This window comes from Thalassophryne amazonica, chromosome 22 (assembly GCF_902500255.1).
Source record: "Thalassophryne amazonica chromosome 22, fThaAma1.1, whole genome shotgun sequence".
In the NCBI taxonomy this organism is placed as follows: domain Eukaryota; kingdom Metazoa; phylum Chordata; class Actinopteri; order Batrachoidiformes; family Batrachoididae; genus Thalassophryne; species Thalassophryne amazonica.
The window spans coordinates 1,675,618-1,684,681 of NC_047124.1; the positions used below are offsets into that span (position 1 = coordinate 1,675,618).

Genomic DNA, 9,064 nt, shown 5'->3' on the forward strand with positions numbered 1-9,064 from the left:
GCAGAGAGAGAGGCAGAGAGAGAGAGAGAGAGGCAGAGAGAGGCAGAGAGAGAGAGAGGCAGAGAGAGAGGAGAGAGAGAGAGAGAGAGGCAGAGAGAGAGAGAGAGAGAGAGAGAGAGAGGCAGAGAGAGAGAGAGAAGCGCAGACCTCCACTAGGGGACAAATTGTCCCACTCATCTGGGTCCATAAAGACCAGGTGCACATCCTCCCACCTTCTAAATGTTTTATATTCACCAAAGAAATTTACAAAACTGTCTCATTGTTGTCAAAAGTGACTTTTGACAACAATGAGACAAAAATGTTGATGGTGGAGAAAGAAAACAACTGTAACAATGTCCTGAATTTAAAAAAAGAAAAAAGAAGGTTCGTCCTCCAGTGAGGTCATGTGATGTTCATCTTTTAGGAGGATTACACAAAATGTTTTCATTTGTTCAAAACCAAAGGAAACTCCAACACACACTGTTTGAGTACCCGATGGACTGATGCTGCGACATGTTGGAGATTTGAAGGTTTAAGGGTTCATGTCCGTACAGCGGGTTTTGTTTTTCTGTGAGAAAAACACAGAGGGCATTGAGAAGTGTTTCATCTCAGCGCTGTCTTATAAATGAGAACTGTTGTTTTTATGACAACAATAAATAGCCAAAGACCATCTTATGTGCAGCAATAAAAACAAAAAGCGCTCACCCTCAGCAGGAACATCTCATCTGTCCAATTTACTATTCATAAATTAGCTTTACTGCTGTGATAGATTTTATGTCACATCAGTTTTTAGACAGAAACAATAAAACAAACTTCTGTGAGAGTGACAGGTTTTGTTGCATCTGGTTGGTTTCCTGAAAAGCCGCTGCAGTGACATCACAGTGCCTTTCTGAAAAGTTCAGAGATTTTCAACTTCAAGCAGTAGGTGCAGTCACAAAAAAGAGAAGTGCTCTGGTGCTGGATGTGACGTTTATGTCTCAAGGAGGCACCGTTCTCATTTAGAGCACCTAAAAAAAATTAAAATAATAATAAATAGTAATAACACTTATTAGTTATAAGGCACGTGGCCTTAATGACTGAGCCGTGATAATAAGGACCTTTTAAAGTTTGACAGCATGTGTCCTTTGTGACATCTGAACATTTCTCATCCAAAGAACAGATCAAACTCTTTCTAAGTCCAGGAAGCACTTTTATCCATTTTTGATGTTTTCATTTCATCTCCACAAAAAATATATATCCAGGAATCTTTTTGGAATGATCAAGAAGAATTCCATTATGTGTGTGTTTTACCCTTTCTTTGACGTGGTCTAGTTCAAGTATTCTTTCACAAAAACAACATTGTTTTTGATTGGAACTGTGTGTTATATGTAACAAAGCACAAACTTGTGAAAGAAAATCCAGATCTGGATTAGGATCTGGATCTGTGAAATAGCTCTGCAACCATGATGATGTTACTGATGATGTTTATCCCAAAGCAAAGTTCCAGTTGTTCTGCCTTAACTCAGTGTCCATCTAGTTAGAAAAGAAAGTTTTCTTTACCTTTAATCCTCCTTTCATCTAAATGGTTAAAAACATATATAGGGGAGGTGATGGTCTAGTGGTTAAGGGCCCTTGAGCAAGGTCCTTCATCCCCTAGTTGCTCCTGGTGTGTAGTGGTTGCCTGTATGACAGCAGCCTGACATCGTGGCGAATGTGAGGCATTATTGTAAAGTGCTTTGAGTGTCTGATGCAGATGGAAAAGTGCGATATAAATGCAGTCCATTTACCATATTGATGGGCAGTGGTTCCAACCCGGACATCTCTTACCCTCAACTGCTTTGTTGTCTGAAGTAAATCTAAAAACTTAAACAGATACGACCAATTAAATCCAATTATCTGCTTCATCTTTACAATTTTTTTAAAAAAGGGGGGGAGAGTTTATTTCCTGAAACTGTGCCACTGTAAATGGAAAAAAGAATCAGATGGTCAGGTTCTTCTGTTTGTATGATCAAAGAATAAAACAAGCTGTTTGGATCAAAGTGAAAGAGGAAATGTCGATGAAAATGAGGAGGAGAACATGAGAAGGTGGAGGAGGAGAACATGAGGAGGTGGAGGAGGTGAACATGAGGAGGTGAACATGAGGAGGAGAACATGAGGAGGTGAACATGAGGAGGAGAACATGAGGAGGTGGAGGAGGTGAACATGAGGAGGTGAACATGAGGAGGAGAACATGAGGAGGTGGAGGAGGAGAACATGAGGAGGTGAACATGAGGAGGAGAACATGAGGTGGAGGAGGAGAACATGAGGAGGTGAACATGAGGAGGAGAACATGAGGAGGTGGAGGAGGAGAACATGAGGAGGTGAACATGAGGAGGAGAACATGAGGAGGTGGAGGAGGAGAACATGAGGAGGTGAAGAGGAGGAGAACATGAGGAGGTGAACATGAGGAGGAGAACATGAGGAGGTGGAGGAGGTGAACATGAGGAGGTGAACATGAGGAGGAGAACATGAGGAGGTGGAGGAGGAGAACATGAGGAGGTGAACATGAGGAGGAGAACATGAGGAGGTGGAGGAGGAGAACATGAGGAGGTGAACATGAGGAGGAGAACATGAGGAGGTGGAGGAGGAGAACATGAGGAGGTGAACATGAGGAGGAGAACATGAGGAGGTGGAGGAGGAGAACATGAGGAGGTGAACATGAGGAGGAGAACATGAGGAGGTGAACATGAGGAGGAGAACATGAGGAGGTGGAGGAGGAGAACATGAGGAGGTGAACATGAGGAGGAGAACATGAGGTGGAGGAGGAGAACATGAGGAGGTGAACATGAGGAGGAGAACATGAGGAGGTGAACATGAGGAGGAGAACATGAGGAGGTGGAGGAGGAGAACATGAGGAGGAGAACATGAGGAGGAGAACATGAGGAGGTGGAGGAGGAGAACATGAGGAGGTGAACATGAGGAGGAGAACATGAGGAGGTGAACATGAGGAGGAGAACATGAGGAGGTGGAGGAGGAGAACATGAGGAGGTGAACATGAGGAGGAGAACATGAGGAGGTGGAGGAGGAGAACATGAGGAGGTGAACATGAGGAGGAGAACATGAGGAGGTGAACATGAGGAGGAGGTTCACGCTGCCACTCCGGTCATGTACTTTGCACACTCGGAACTGCAGCGGAAAAAAACTCCCACGGACTCGCCGGCGGCACATTTCGGATTTAATTCATTAAAGGTCGCGTGGGTCCACTAAAAGAAACCGAACCGGACCCGGTACGAGCCGCCGTTGTGTTTTTTCCTCCTTCAAACCGTCGGAGGCGCAGTTCGGTGTCCTCGCGCACAGCGCCATGTTGACAGCGGTTTGACATTTGGACAGTCCGGTGTCTCTTATTTTTCCGCGTCTTTTGCGCACCTAAAAAAGCCCAAAACCATCTCAACATGACTCACCTACAGGCCCACAGCAACTTCTCACGGCAGCGAAATTACGCCGTTTATTTATATATACGTATATAAAGGCAACATTAAAAGGAATCGTTTGGTTATTTTTATTAATTAAACAAAATAAATCTACATTATAAATTAAGCTCCACAATAAACGTTTGGCGCCTCGACACGGCGCGCGAGGCGACAGTTGCAGCGCGTGACACACTTTAAAAAACTCGTCAGAGCTCGAGATTATTTAGTCGTTTCCACGCAAAGCGCCTCGAGAGCTTCACCATTATTTTAGACAAACACACCAAAGCCCACGTCCGGACGTGACAGCCGTCCACCGCGTCACCTGTCCTACCTGGACAAGTGTTGTTGTTGGGTTTTTTTTTTCTCGCTCACCTCTGCTTCCTCGAGACCTCCGTGTTTTTTTCTCTCCGTCCGCGTGAACCGAGCGCCGTCTTTCAGCTGCTCCTCTTCCAATATGGCATCTCCGCTCTGCGCATGTCCGAAAAACAAACCATCTACACATATTTCCGAGCCAACTCCTTCGTTGACCTTTTAGTGCAGCAGACAACAAATATTTCTTCAGTCGGTTATAAATAGGGAACTTAAATTCGGGCACGCCTACGCGGGCGCGCGGGGGAGACCGGGGCTGCGCGTCACGCGGCCGCTCCGATTGTGCCAAAAAGTTTGTCTGCCGCAAACGTCTGTAATAAACAGTATGTCATTAACAAATCATTTATCACACTGTTATGTCCACTGACATTAAAAATGTACTTTTTAGGTTCTGCTCCTGCTTTGAGGGTAAGTTAAGTCCCTTCAGCTTGTTTTCACTCAGGCAGCAGATCCAGGGTGGGTCTGCATGTTAATTTGGCACAAGTTTTACACCTGATGGTCTTCCTGAAGCTCCATATTACATGGAGAAATGTGGCAGGGGTGGGTTTTGAACCAGGAACCTTCTGTACTGAAACAAACCACTTGGCCGCTGCCCCTACCAAAACGGTTCCTCTGTCTATACCATGTAGCACTGTGCCAATGTTTTACACATGCAAACGTGCTGGTTCTTTATTTGTATCTCAGTAATTTACCACGTTTGTGATTTCCATATGTTCATTTCAAACGCGGGATCATAAATGTGCAGTTGATCAGGTGATCAGTGACACCATTTTTGTAATTTTTCCTGGTACAGTCAAGACCTTATGCAGTTTCATGGTGCAGTGGCACAGTGAAGTAGACAAATGAGGGAAGCCACCAAGACACCTGTGGCAACTCAGAAGGATGTGTTGGCTTCTGTGGCTGTGATTGGAGAAACTGTGTGTTACATCACCAGTCATGGTGGAGTGGAACAGAGAAGGATTTTCTTCAAAAGAAGATGTGAAAATTTAGCAGCAGTTTGCTAGAAGGCACATGGGAAACTTGAGCTTTGGTTTGATGTGTTTTCTTGCAGGAAAATCCTCCTCTCTTCCACTGCACTGTGATGTTGGTGCAACAGGCAAAACTTGCACTATCCCTAGTGTCTCCAATCACAGAAGCCTTTAACTCCTGCAAAGCTATCATGGGCATCTTGATGGCTTCCCTCACGAGTCTCCTTCCTGCACATTTACTCGAGACAGATGTAACATGCAATGCCATCCTGTTTGTATTTCCTAATGATTGATAGATGAGACATATTCACTGACTTGGAGATGTTCATGTCACCATCTCCTGACTTCTCTTAAGAAAGCTGGCTGTAAAAGAAAACTTAATTTAAGAAAACTGGCTTATATGTATCAAAATAATCCTTATATAGAGTTTTTCCAATTACTTATGAGCTCTGATAAATGGCAGGATGGTGTATGCAAAAGCCCTGTGATATTTTTGTTAAACCCCCTGAATTAAATGACCAGAAGCTGTAGATGGTTTGATTTCTGCTCCAGCAGAAAAAAGACGATATGTTTTTGTGCTTGATTCAAATGCTGTACAGCAGCAAATTGTGCTTGAAATGCTTATTGCAGAGGAGTGGAGTGTTGTCCTGGGTGGAGATGTGAGAGCTTCACATCCCCTTCTAGGTTTTTCCTTTTTATTAATAAAGTTGTAAACATTTTTCAGATAAATAAAAACCTGAATAGTTTGCAGGTTTCATGCACAGCAAACAATCAATGAAGAACGAGTTGATCAATAAGTTGTTCTTGTAAATCCATTTGGTTGGTGACCCAACAATATCAATTTAAGAAGTAAAATTTAGTCACATATAAGAGATTTGATACTTTACATTTGGACATATTTTATTAGGTTTTTTTAAGAACTGTGCCTAAGACTTTTGCACAGAAGTCTGTCAAATATTTAAAAAAATTTTTTTTCTTCAATGTCAGATGAGTATTTTCTTTCTGTTTTATTGAACACAATGGTAATTGTGTCATAAAGTCTGCATGTTCTACATTATTTAATCCAGTCAATGGGATTTGATCATCAGTATAAGTGATTTCTTATTTATGAGCTCATCACTTTGTAGCCCTCTGTCATTTGTCAAAAATGCTAATTTTCCTTTCTAAAGGTGCTGAATGTGTGATCTCAAATGTCACATTTCAAAAAGCTTCTTCTTTCACCTCGTCCAGAGATGAAGACCTTCTGCTAAATCTCACTTCACGGTCAAATTAACATTCAAGTGCAAAGTTAAAGGTAGAAAGTTAATCAGGCTCCAGGCTCCACCTGGAGAGCCAATAAGATAAGGACAGAGCACTAATCTGCCCCCTACTGGATAAATATTTACATCTTTCAGTCACTGAATAACTCATTGAATGTAAAAAAAAAAAAATTTTGTCAAGTTAAGTGATTCTAACTTCCTCTGGAGCTAACTGAACATAAATCAAGTTAAGTGAATCAGGAACAGAATATAACACAAACTGAATCTAAAACTCAAAATCAGATTTCTCAGTCTCTTAAACATGACCCGTTTCTGTACCTGTTGCCATTGGAAATAAGAGCGTAACGAGCCCATAACTGAAAGCACACCACACACACGTGTGTGTGTGTGTGCGCGCAATGTTTGGTCAGAACACTTAAGTGCATTTTTGCATTTAGTACAATAAAAATAACAGAATAAAAAAAAATACCTAATCATTTTGCCTTTTAAAAACATTAAGTGAAGTAAAGAAATTGTCTGTAAATCCAATAATAATAAAATATTTCTGTGTAGGCTCTCAGTTGTCCAGGTGGTTTCCACCTGGAAATAATAAAATACTGATAATGTTGCAGATTGTTTTGTAAGTTTTTTTTTTTTAAAGAATGCCAGCAGTCGCTTTCTGAGTGTTTCAGTTTCCAGATGTGTGTTTTGTCTTTCTCTGGACTTTTATTTTCGTTTGAATCGGGCAATGTCCCTTTAAAACAAGTTAAGGTCTGTGAAGGAGTATAGGGGAGACCGGGTTGATTGTTCCACAACTGGGTTGATGTCTCACTGCACTTACAACTCTAAATGTATCAGAAAAATTCTATAGCTCTTTATTCATTTGTGCCCAAACAAACAGCTATTTTGTTTTTGTTTATTATTTAACAGTGAAATATTAATGGATTGACCAGGTTATCAGTAGTTCAGGAATTTTCCATCTACAAACAGTCTGTCTGTCTGCTTCACATTCAACCATATACTTGTAGATAATGTTGGATTTTTCACTTTAAATCAATTAAATTTCACTGACGTGTAACTATTCCTAAAGCATTTAGTTTATGATCCCTATAGAGACGGTCGGTCAGTCAACAGCGTCCTCTAGTGGCTGCAGCGCGCGGTGCCTCTCCTCAGACAGCACCCTGAAGTTTTAGTTCCACCAAAGAACTCCACACCCAAAGACATTCAAAGGGTCAAAGTTCAAATATAGAGGACTGTTTATAAGGAAAATGTGGAGACGGTTGTGCTGAAATAAACTGTTGCTGCTGCGGTGGAAGTGAAAGTGAAACCACATCTAAATCACCAGACGTGCACACAACGGTTCTCAAGCCGGCTTATTTTACTGGAAATCACACGAAACATCACCAAGGACTCCTGAGGGTCAACAACACGTCTGCCTGTGTGTTAAATGACATGACTGTGAAAAATGAACGTGCACGTGTCAGAAAACAACAGGAGCAGAGATGCACCCTGATGCTTTGTGCATGTGATGATGTCAGCAGACAGTTTATAGTTGGAGAAATTTGTCTTTAAAAGAGGAAGTAAAATGATTTATGCAATTTAAAAGAAAATGGACACCAAACTTTGCAGTAATGCACACGCACAGAGTCACCGGATCAAAGTGCACGTCACAAACCCTCCAGAACATTCACTGTGTTCTTCCACCATCACCAAACTTTATGAGTCACAGTGTTTTGCTGATGTGATAAAGGGAAAAAAAAGACAATATGTAAAACAAATAAAACATAAACTCCAATTTCAAACATTTCAGATGTTAAATATTTAAGAGAAACTGAGATTGTGGATCTGCTTTTCCAGGGAGAGGTGGCTGATACGCTTACCTGCCACTTTATTAGGTACAGATGGAGACCTGTTTATGATTGGAAACCAGCAAAAGTATCTGCAGCAGCGGTTAAATGCAGACAAGCACGAAGAAGAAAATCAGAATAAAAGTGATTTAGGTGAGGGAGAGACACTGCTGATCTTCTGGAAGTTTCTTGCATCACCAACTCTAATGAAGGTTTGTTCATTAGATTTGACTGTCAGCGTGGTTCTGGCACATGGAGCAGCTTGTACGCTCTCTGTTCTGTGTTGACTCCTCCTACTCGCTCCCCTCGTGATGCAAACTCACGATCTCCAGCATGGGAGGCGAAGACTCTAACCAGAAGACTAAAACCCAGGCTCTGGCTTTGGAGCCAGAGAGTTTTGTCATGTGTCATGTCAAAATGATTCATTTTGCCTGACAGCTAGCCTGCCTAAAACTTTTGCATCTAAACTTTATTGTCTTTATGTAACCTTGCTTTGCAGCTGCACTGATAAAGCTCACCGTCTCTCCTCCAAGGCCAAAAACTCTGATAACATTTATTTTTAGTGAGCGTTTTCATGGGAAAGCTGAACAGTTTCACTTTCTGGCACAGTGTGCGTGACTGCTTGCTGCGCTGCGCCGCCTTTCTCTGAATGTATAAAAGATCTCCTTCAGAACTGCTGTGCAAACACACACACACACACTTATTCACTATTTCACTATTTGTGTGTGTCTTCGAGGCCTCAAATTAAAAGCCTGTTATTTAATCTGGGAGGTGATGGTCTAGTGGTTAAATCATTGAGGGCCTTTCACACCGGGCGCTTTATAAGCTTCAGGCAACGCCTAGCAACGCTTGAGACGAGAGGATCCTCGGTTCAAATCCTAGCCAGACCGGAAATCACTAAGGGCCTTCGGGCAAGATCCTTAATCCCCTAGTTGCTCCCGGTGTGTAGTGGGCACCTTGTATGGCAGCACCCTGACATCAGGGTGAATGTGAGACATTATTGTAAAGCGCTTTGAGCGTCTGATGCAGATGGAAAAGCGCTATGTAAATAAAGTCCATTTACAGTCCTTTAGCTATTGGAGAGGGAGGTTTACTGACGACCACATGCACAGCGCCTCCTGCTGGCCTCCGTCACACACGCACCACCCACACGGAGGAATTTTAGATGCTGTTTATTCCAACTCAATTATGCTTGAGTTTCCTTTTTAATGCAGATATTATTACTCAGTTATACA

General features: G+C 42.2%; 1 protein-coding gene across 1 annotated transcript in view; it reads right to left on the reverse strand.

Moving 5' to 3' along the window:
• Positions 1-3,964, reverse strand: part of sfmbt2 (Scm like with four mbt domains 2) — a 74,972-nt gene extending 71,008 nt beyond the window's left edge. Inside the window, 1 exon segment of the mRNA XM_034163179.1 lies at positions 3,780-3,964. The gene's annotated coding sequence lies outside the window, so the exon portion shown is untranslated.
• Positions 3,965-9,064: the final 5,100 nt, after the last annotated feature.